Here is a 10,859-nt window from a genome sequence, read left to right as displayed (position 1 = left end):
CTCATCTCTTGAGATCAATTTGAGCTTCTCATATTCGTATCATTCTGTGATCATTTGTTTCTGAGTTACTTCTCCTAAGGCTCCCTTAGAGGCAAGAGATAAGCTAAAAAGAGACAAGACATCACTAGGACAAAGGAGGTTGAGTTGAGAAAACCATTTGAGCAATACTTGAGAAGTGGGATAAATAGTGGAGATCTCATAATTTTATGCCCCTGATCTCATTTATGTCTTGGTTGTTTTGAAGGACAATTAAACAGAATAGTATGAGATGAATCTGAGACTTTTATGAGACAAATCCGAGAAGTATTAGCCTTAAGAGATTTTATCATTTTGTCCGATGTCTCTTCCATGTCTTGATTATTTCTTTTAAATGTCTTAGAATTATGATTACTATTTTGAGAATGACATCTGAGCCATATTTGAGAAATGAGAGAACAAATTGAGAATGTAATTTTGAGAGTAATTATCTTTATTCAATTCACTGTAAAAACAATACCCCATAATGGAAAGTTGAAAACTTATATTTGGGTAACACCATTAGTACAATATAATGGTGTATCAGTGCATCATTATTTTTTGGGTAGCAGCATTTATACTTTTTAAAAATTATAAAAAAAAAAAAAATTAAAAAAAAAAAAAAAAATATATATATATATATATATATATATATATATATATATATATATATATATATATATATATATATAATGTAAAAAAAAAAAAAAAAAAAACGAAAACACAAAAATAGAAAGAAATTAAATACAGTGCCGTTCACACCCAGAGATCCGTTTAGAACGGTGCAAAAGCTTTGTTATGGAACTGGAATACGTGAACTGTGGTGCATTCTATCAAGCTCTCTGGCCAACATACAGAAAATTAAGACTTCCAGATGGTAAAAAAGGACCAGCACTGCTGAGGTACATGGAACAATCACATTTGGGTTTGGAACAAGCACATGAAACCATGTGAACAGGACCTGAGAACCTACTACTAATAACACAAATAAACAGTCAGCTTGGCAGGTACTGTGTGTACAGTACATTACTGCCTCTGGTCCATGAAAATGAAAAAGAAAACAGAAGGTGAGAGAGACAGCAGTCCACATACTGTAGGTTATAGCGGTGGCCTACTCCATAGAACCTGCTCTGGCCCTACATTTGTTGACAAAGGCTTTCTTGAGCTTGGCCTCCTTGATTTGGTCCCAACCAGGTAGAGTAGCACATCTCAAGACATGAGCTGTAAGACAAGAGTATTAAATCTGGCATGAGTAATTTGACTGAAAGCCCACATAGACCATACACAACTGCACTGCAGATTAAAAGGACATAACACTGTGAGACGTTCATTTCAGTTCAAAGAATGTCAAATCAAACAGCAAGTAAGTTTGTTGGGCCAATCATAAACAGAAATGTAAACAATAGTCTGTTGTCCTTAGAGATGCTGTAAGTGATACTGGAGAAAACGTCATTTCAGGTGTTAAACTTCTCAGCGTTTCTGCAGGGGTCTCGTCTTTCTGCGGTCTTTGTCACACACAGTGGCGTCTTCACATCTCCTACAGCCGCGAGTATGTATTTTCATCTCATCAAGCGCCAAAATAATAAAATAATCCACTTGTTTGACAATGACCACGCCACTTCCTTGTTTTGTTAGAAAGAACCGTATGTCAAGAGCTAAACCAATGTCATGTCAGGACTCACAGTCTGTGTCAGTGATTGGTCAGTTTCAGTCAGTCGTCCTCTGTGAGCTAATCAGCTCATGTTTCTGTGAGTGTGCTTTCAGTGTTCCCCGAGGAGAAAAACTGCAGCTCAAGAGAAACAGATCGAGAAATATGACAGTAGGTGCTGTATGATTTAAAAAAACGACCTGCGCAAACATTTTAAAGATTACCAGGTCAGATTTGAGACTTTTTAAGTCCTTAAATTGGGACTTTTAAATTGTAGACTTTTTTAGACTCTTTAAGGCCCCATGGAAACCCTGACTTCTACTTTGACAGTAATCATTGCTACACTGTCCTGATCATAAATCTATCATTGTCCCCACTATCCTGGCCTGAAAACACACAGAGCCTCATTTTGAGAAAACGTACTTAGGATTCTATCAACTTTTTTGCAGAACGATGAGATGAATACGCCGCTCCCAGGAAAGAACTCCTGCTGGCCCGATGGTGAAGATGGGCTGTCACGATGTCTCCAATGAGGTCACAAAGAGTGTGAAGCTCTCTGACCTGGCTTGGATCTGAAAGGGAGAAATAGTGCAAACAATACAGGAGTGAAAAACATACCAAGCTACTCTTTAAACAGTTCAAGGCTGTAATGGCAGGCAAGTTAATTTTTGCATATTAAAAACATGCCTACATGACCTCGCATAGTCGCGGAAAAAATTAAGAGACCCCTTTTACAAAGGTTTCTTTAAAAGTCGACCTCTACATGTATGGCATGCTTTTCATTGTAGTTTTTTTTTTTGTGTGTGTGTGTTTTTGTACCAACATACAAACACAAGCCATTCTACTTAGTGAGACACTGATTAGGTGATCACCTGAATCACATCTGATTTTGTAGGAATATTATAAAAACCACTGCTGGGATTAAACATTGACATCATCCCACAAAAATTGATGTATAAACTCCTAAGCTAAAATATTTGTGTTGTGTTGTCTAGGAAAGAATATGAACATGTTTTCTTTGCATCAATCAAGGTCTGAAATGACTTTTTTTTTTTTTTTTTTTGACTAGTGTTCTTTTTTTTCCCAATAAACACTCTAAATGATAATATTTTCATTTAAATTTAGGGAGAAATGTTGTCAGTAGTTAATTTATTTATTTGATAGAGACAGGTATATGTACATTCACAATGCAGCACACTAGAACATTTATAGTGGAGGATAATTTCCAATGTGCGTCCCTAGAAGGGCTTTTACAAAGGTACAAATAGTAATTTTACCTTAGTAAATAGAATAACACAAAAATTTTCATTTCACTCAAATTTAATGTCCCAAGACTAAGTAGCCCACCATTAAGTGTTTACCCTACATAAGCTTTAAGTAGAATGTCAACCTGCCCAAGAAGATGAAATTCAAATTCAAAATCACTGCTGCACTTAATTTTTTCGACTAAAAATATTCCTATAACTGAGGAAAAAAAGAGTGACAATAGATTTGACTTAATCAAACTAGTTCAGATAAATTTGATCCCCTTCAGCCCACTTATACACTTTCTTATTAAAATATCACAATAATAATAAATATAATGAGTTGCAGCACTGTTCAATTATGTTCATACGATAATTTAACCTGTTAAGAGTGATTTTAATTTACTATTTTATCAAGGATTATGTGCAATAAATAAGCTTTGATCATAAACCTTCCCATACCGTTTTTATCTTACACTGTTTAACACCTCAGCCCTCTTTTCTGCCTTTTTTCTAGGAGAGTTCAAACAGTATATTTATGTGTTCAAGGCTCAAACAATAATATAGGTAAACAAAACAATTTACATCAAGAATGAGTTGGCAGAAATGACTCACCTATTGTTGAGATGACTTCAATCCTTCTCTTTTCATGTAGGATTTTTTTGACCTCCCCCCTACGTCCATCACATGGCGTCCATGCATTTTCTGCTGTGGGGATGTTGCTCTTGTCAGATGATATGCCTGCATCTCTCCTGTATGGCACCGTGCAAGCTGCTTTTCCCCTGTCAGGTGGACTGACCCCAGTAGCTGGGGGGCCAGCTGCACGGCCACCACCGGGTGATGGACCAGAGGTGTTGAGGTCATACAGTGATGGTCTGGGTGTATGGCCTCCGTAGAGTGATGGACCAATGGTGCCCCCATTGGTTGAGCTATCATAAAATTACATTAAACCATAAATGACATTTCAGTAAAGACAAATTGGCCTGAATAGATATGACAAATAACTACAAAGAACCGACTGAAATGACCAGCATACACCTAAAAGAAGCTTAAACGCTGCCTTGAAAACTGGAGCCGTCTACTTTTTTTATGGATATGATGGCTGGTACCAATAATGAAAATAAACATACTGTGACTGAAATCTGCCATACTGATGATCATTATATACTTTAAAAATAGGGATGTTAACAATTAATAGCTAAGCACATCAGAGGTAGAGGGAGGTGTGACTCATGACACACTTGGTTTTGGTCTACAGGCAGTGCACAACAGCAAACCTAGCAGTGAAACGATATCGCTTATTTCCCCTTCAAGTAATTAGCATAATTATAACAGTGTAGCGGCAAGAAAGCGCAATTCACCTGTAGATACTGTTTGTAATATACAGTACCTAGAACAGGTTACTGCTTGTGTCTGTTGATTTTTTAATTTTTTTTTAAGTTGAAATGTGACCCATTAGCAGTCTACTTAAAGTCAGAGAAGAAATGTTTAGAGTGTTTTTACTGTTTTCTAATGTAAAAATGGGGCAAATTGGACCCTCAACCTTATTTAAGGGTTAAATAATGTGTTCCTTACACATTTTTAATTGTGAAATTTAAATTCTCAGGAAGAAGTACCACTTATCAATAAATCAACTGATCGATAAGGTCAAACAACAAACAATTAATGAATTAATTGATAATTTGCATAAAGTGCACATAACAGAAACTATACCAGTTCACAGTAAAACCCCAATACTTACCAGATTGCTCATCTGGGGGAGGGGAGCTCTGCAGGTCCTTCATTTTCTGGGTGGGAACCCGTACCCTCTTTTTTGTGTTTATTTTGTTTTTGTTGTCCATCCTGTTAATTAAAAAATAATTGGATCATTAAATATAATGTGAATAGACAGTATTTTAACCTAATTCACTTCATATCTTTGGGGGCAAGAGTCTGATCAAAATGAGCAAAAATCAAATCATTTTCCTGATTGATTGTTAGTTTCATGACCTGTAAAACCACCAAGATTCAAATAATTTTGAAGACCGTGAAGCATAGTGTCCCTAATCTTGGGCAACCTTTTGCAGAAAAGAGTAGATCTGCAAGCTCACAACATGCTGACTCATTACACGATGTGTTGTAAACTTGTAGATCTGCTATTTCAGAGACATTTAGTGAAGAGCAAAAATAAGAGGGCAGCGAACTATAGAGCCACTGAGGGGCTCCAGCCAACCAAGTCAAGTTTACATTGAATCAAACCTTAATTTAAAATAAAATAAAATAAAATCTAAATTCAAATCAATTCATGGTTTTCAAGAATTGCCACACCCTAGAATTTCACAATCAATCACATTTCAATCAGTTCACATTTCATTTCATTCTGAAAACCAGCCTGGACAACCAGGTACGATTTTGCACCTCGAACAGGGAACCGTTCACCAGGCTAGGTTGTTCCTAGGTTTACAACTTTGGCTTGCACCCTTCACCTAGCCACAGCTAAATATTCATTAACGTTAATAATCCGATTCAAGTTAGTTAACGTTAGCAAAAGACACTCTCCATTAAGTTACCAAATATTACGCTAACTTACGTTAACAAACTCATGATGAAACAGTATCAGCGTTAAGGCTTCTGAAGTTTATGATGTCGCTTTGTTTCCGTGTTTGTTAGGCGTGACTATCCGGTAACACAAAGTAAAAACGATATTGTGAGAAAACACAGTTTGTTACTGCATGACTTTACCGTGCAAAACCAGTCATATCAACATCTAGAAATGCAGCCGACTTCTTCAAATATCTAACACTTTGGTGTTGACTGCAGAGCTTTGAGTAAGCTGCTAGCCGCTAAGCGGCTAGCCGTTAGCGGGCTAGCCAACCAAGCCATTTCAGTTAAATGTTTTACCCATGGACGTATTGAATGGTTTTACCTTAAATCCAAGGAATTTCTTTATTCAACTCTTCACAGCGTTACATAGTTGGCCAAATAACGGTTCTTACCTCTCCAAGTCTCTGTGTGCACCTGCAGTAGCAGCCAACGGACACGTCATTGTTTTTCCGTGAGTCACTTGTGTTCTTCCCACGTGCAACGTTTCAAATTCCTCTTCTTTTTGAGACACATTTGAGAGCTTCCACTACTTTCATTTTTCTTTTATGCTGATTGCTAAAAAAGAAACAACTGTAAGAGAATCTGAGAACTCAAATAGTGAGCAGTGAGAGACAGAAGCATGTTTATTACTGAGACATAACTGAGAAAGTGCTTCCAAGTAAGGATACCAAACTGAGACATATTTGAAATCGTTACAAAATGTCTCATTTTTCTCTTAGTTGAGATCAGGAAAAGAGACAATTGTGAGAATATTTAGAGAGCTCACACAATGCTCACTCTAAGACTTATTTCTCAAGAGAGAAATTTGAGAAGAATGAGAGAACCACTTTGGTCTCGACTGGTGCTCGTTTATATCTAGGAGATGGAAATGTGACATAAAGGAGATCTCATCTTCAGTTTTGCTTTGCTATGGGTTATATATGATGGGAAAATCCAAAATTTCAAGGCTTAATTGTAAATAGTTCCAAAGTTCTGACCATTTGAAGTAGGTAGGGGCTACCCTGAAACTGCCACCAAAATTAAGATTTGAAATGTTCGTCTATTTTCAGCTTCTATAACTTCTGAACAACAAGAGCTAGAGGTCTGAAATTTACAAAATCATTTCACAGGAATCCATAGTCCTAAGAAATGTGAAAATATTGACTTCAAATTTATAATTGCATGTTACAGAGAATGACAAAGCTGAGATTTTATCCATCGTGAACTTCTAAAATGCTACATTTGTCCACTCATTACACAAAAACTAATCATCATATTCATTAGAAATTTTCTGTGCTGTATCTGGTCTACTTAGGGAATGGATCTGTGTAAAATGAAGTGACCAAAGGGTCGGCTAAAGGCAAAACACCCAAGAGCAGTGAAGAGAAGAAGGTGAAGCCCCCTGGGGGCCCTTTGAAGAGAAAAGGTGGCCCTGCAGATGAATGGGAGGAAGTTACTCAGCCACTCAGCTTCCTTTGGTCAGAAGAGTCCTTCAAAGGCACAGACCACTGCCAATAGAAGACAGCAAAACCACAGTGAAACAAATATCTGTAGAAGCAATATGTTCCACCAAAGGCCCACCATAACTGTGTTCTAGCTGTGTGTGATGTGACCAGCATCTGGAAAGACTGTCAGAACCCTGGCTGATCAAAAACTTTCCCATTTTTTGTTTATTTACTTCTTATGATTTTATAGCAAACAGGAATGAAAAAACAAACCAGTCAAAACTTTGGATTTTTGAATCTGCTGAATTCGGCAGCTTTGCAAGTCCAACTTTCAAACGCCCGGTGGCCCACCTAAACAAAAACAAGTTAACTAAAATTTTGCAGAAATTACTTTTTCACTAAATGGAAAAAAAGTTAGACTAGGGACAAGTAAAAAGCAAACACTTTGCAAAAAAAAAATGGGAGGTTTGATGCACCCTAATATATAGTAGTATAAACTTAGTCAGGATGCAGAAAAGAAGGTTTCTGAACGGTTTAAAAAAATTCTGAAAAGACATAACTGAACCAACTGTGCAAACTATTCTTGAAAATTTGTAAGTACTTCCAATCCAATCCAACTTTATTTGTAAAGCACTTTAAAGCAACTGGTTTGGACCAAAGTGCTGTACAAAAGAAAAATTAAAACCAAAATAGAAGTATAAAATACAGAATAGATTTAAAGATATAGAAACTGTCCAAAACAACCCCCAAAAAATGTTATTAATAATAAAAAAAAAAGAAAAATTGTAGTAAAATTGTAAAAATTGTACTTAATAATATCTTCTTGACTCTGCAATACATACCTTTGAACACTTGAAAATCACAAAATTTTCTGTTATATGGCTAAAATATGGGGGCGAAAAAGTCCATATTTAATTTGAACATTTAACACAGAAGGATTTATAGAAGCAAGTTGTGCTTGGTGTCCAAATTTAGGTCATTTCCTGTCCTTTCATATGGTGTCTTTTATTTTGTGATCCTGAAGCTGTACAGAAGCCATACTGAATCATGAACAAACAACAAGGAATCTGTAGCAATCTGCAGTCAGTTATTTTTTTTATGTTTAAGATTTCTATTAGAAAAGAGTCAAAAGCATACTAAAGACAATTAAATATGCAAATTAGACTGAATTAAGTTCATTAGAAGAATGTGACCTCCCATCACTAGTGAAATACAGTCAGAACAGTGCTTTTATCAGTGCTTTCATCAGTCATTTTATCACTGTGCAAAATTAACAGAATGAACTTCTGTTTAAATTTCTTGCACTGAAGTTCTTCCTGTTTCTTGCAACAGGAGAAAAAAAATGTGCTGACTGAAAGACAACAGGGAATGTCCTTCATAGGATTTGTCTCGTGGATGAGTTTCTCCATTCAACCAAGGACAGATTAATGGAAAAGGTGGAGGTGGATATTGCTTTGGACCTCAGTGGTATAATGCAATCATCTAAACACTGGTTTGCTGTAGAAACATGAATCCATGACATAATTATTGTGGAAGTTGGTTGTAAAATCTCTTTACTGTCTTTTCAGCTGAAGGGGACACATTAGCGTTCCTGCCACCACCCACGTACTCATTACAGTCCCATCATATCCTGGAAGGTTAAACTGTTGGTGCTTATCATGGAGTTAAATGGACCATTTACATGCATTTTCTCAGGTGGAGGTTGATCAAACAACCTCTGTGAGACAGAGATGGGGACAGATGGGTATAGTTTCCAACTTCATTCAAACAAAACAAGGTTACTACCTAACCAAAACACTCCAAGAGAAGAAACAGGACGAAGAAAAGAAGGTACTTATGGCTCTGAAAAGTCATTTATTTTCAGACATGAGGAATTATTATACTGGATCATTTTTATTTTTTCCAAGATATCGGTAAGGGAAAACTAAAATGAATAAATAAAGCCTGCCCTCTCTGTTCTCTGGTTTTACAACCACGGCCTCTACATGAAACAAAGAACAGAACATTTTTTTCTCCCTTCAGAACAGGTTTTTTGATGATTCTTCCCTCACTACCCCCCCCCCCCCCAGCTGAGGGTCAGCAGTGACTAGGTCGACGCATAGGAAACAATACAATACAATACAATACAATACAATTTAATACAATTCAATTGAATACAATACAATACAATTGAATACAATACAACTGAATACAATTCAATACAATACAGTACAATGCAATACAATACATTTTATATTTATTATCACTGTTACACAAACAATTAAAATCCGATTAGCAGCTGTGTTCTGCTTAGCAGCATTCTTAAAGTACAGAAGAAAGACATAAAGACATCACATAAAATACTGAAAATATATGTTAAAAATACTGATAATATACTGTACAAAAAGCCAACTCTATCAAAAAGGAGAAATATGTACAACATATCAAGATATATACAAAGTAGTAAAATACTTGAACAAGCTGAAAGTAAGTTTCACGGTGCCTGAGTATGAGTATGCACTGAAGGGGGAGTATAGGATCTGTTAGACTGAGGGTGATGGTTGTTCAGTCAGATGGGGGTGGGGGTGGGGGGTGCATTTGACAGCTTATGGGCAGAAGCTGTACTTGAGTCTGTTTGTTCTAGGATCATCTAGTATAGTATCAACATCTGGGGGTTCAGGTTCACAGGAGGACTTCCAAACCCTCTTATTAAACATCCCATCTGACAGACTCTCAGGCTTCAAAACAGTCCCTTCAGTGTCAGGAAAGGCTGGGAATTAACCTTCCAACCTCTGACTCCTGAATATAGCACATAAGCATGTCTATCAGTTTCACAAAATGTCGTATGAAAGACATAGTTTAACGTCCAGCTGCCCTGCAGTCCAAGGGAGTGGGTTGGATTTGGACATCGGTGGGAACACATGATGAGGCCTCTTAGAACACCAGACCAGAGGCTAGACATTTTTATTGTCCGTCATTTTGACGGACAGGGTCCTAAACATATTATATAACATAACATATTATCATCCGTCATTTCAATTTTTTATTTTTTAATGATAATGAGATCTATTTAGTAGTATTTAATGTTCAAAAACATCTCAGTGATGTAGCAGCTGTAGTTGCTGCTGGCTGATAAACCAACCTGATATCACCACTGGTATAATTACATACACCACTTTGAACTGCTGTGTTCTCTGTACACGTTCTAAACTGTCATGTGTTTGTTCACACACTGTCCAGTCCATGAACTGAGGGTTAGGGTTCAGCTTCTGTGAAGCACAGGTCTGGAAACAAATGGACATGAAATCAAATAACACATGAAAGGTAGAACATGAGGACATAGAACACACCAAATGAAAGAAGAACTGCAGGATTCCTTACTTGTCCTTCATCCTTCACTCCATCAGTCCCTCTGTTTTCACCGCGTTTATCAGTGCCATCACATTTACTGGTAGTATTCAGTGTAGTTGTGAACAGTGGTGCTGTCGGTTCTATACTGGTGTTGTTGGTTCTATACTGGTGTTGTTGGTTCTATACAGGTGTTGTTGGTTCTATACTGGTGTTGTTGGTTCTATACAGGCGTTGTTGGTTCTATACTGGTGTTGTTGGTTCTATACAGGCGTTGTTGGTTCTATACTGGTGTTGTTGGTTCTATACTGGTGTTGTTGGTTCTATACAGGCATTGTTGGTTCTATACAGGCGTTGTTGGTTCTATACTGGTGTTGTTGGTTCTATACTGGTGTTGTTGGTTCTATACAGGTGTTGTTGGTTCTATACAGGTGTTGGTTCTATACTGGTGTTGTTGGTTCTATACAGGCGTTGTTGGTTCTATACTGGTGTTGTTGGTTCTATACTGGTGTTGTCGGTTCTATACAGGTGTTGTCGGTTCTATACTGGTGTTGTCGGTTCTATACTGGTGTTGTCGGTTCTATACTGGTGTTGTCGGTTCTATACAGGTGTTGTTGG

Source organism: Sphaeramia orbicularis, chromosome 3 (assembly GCF_902148855.1).
Source record: "Sphaeramia orbicularis chromosome 3, fSphaOr1.1, whole genome shotgun sequence".
NCBI lineage: Eukaryota > Metazoa > Chordata > Actinopteri > Kurtiformes > Apogonidae > Sphaeramia > Sphaeramia orbicularis.
Note: the sequence above shows the minus strand (reverse complement) of the source record.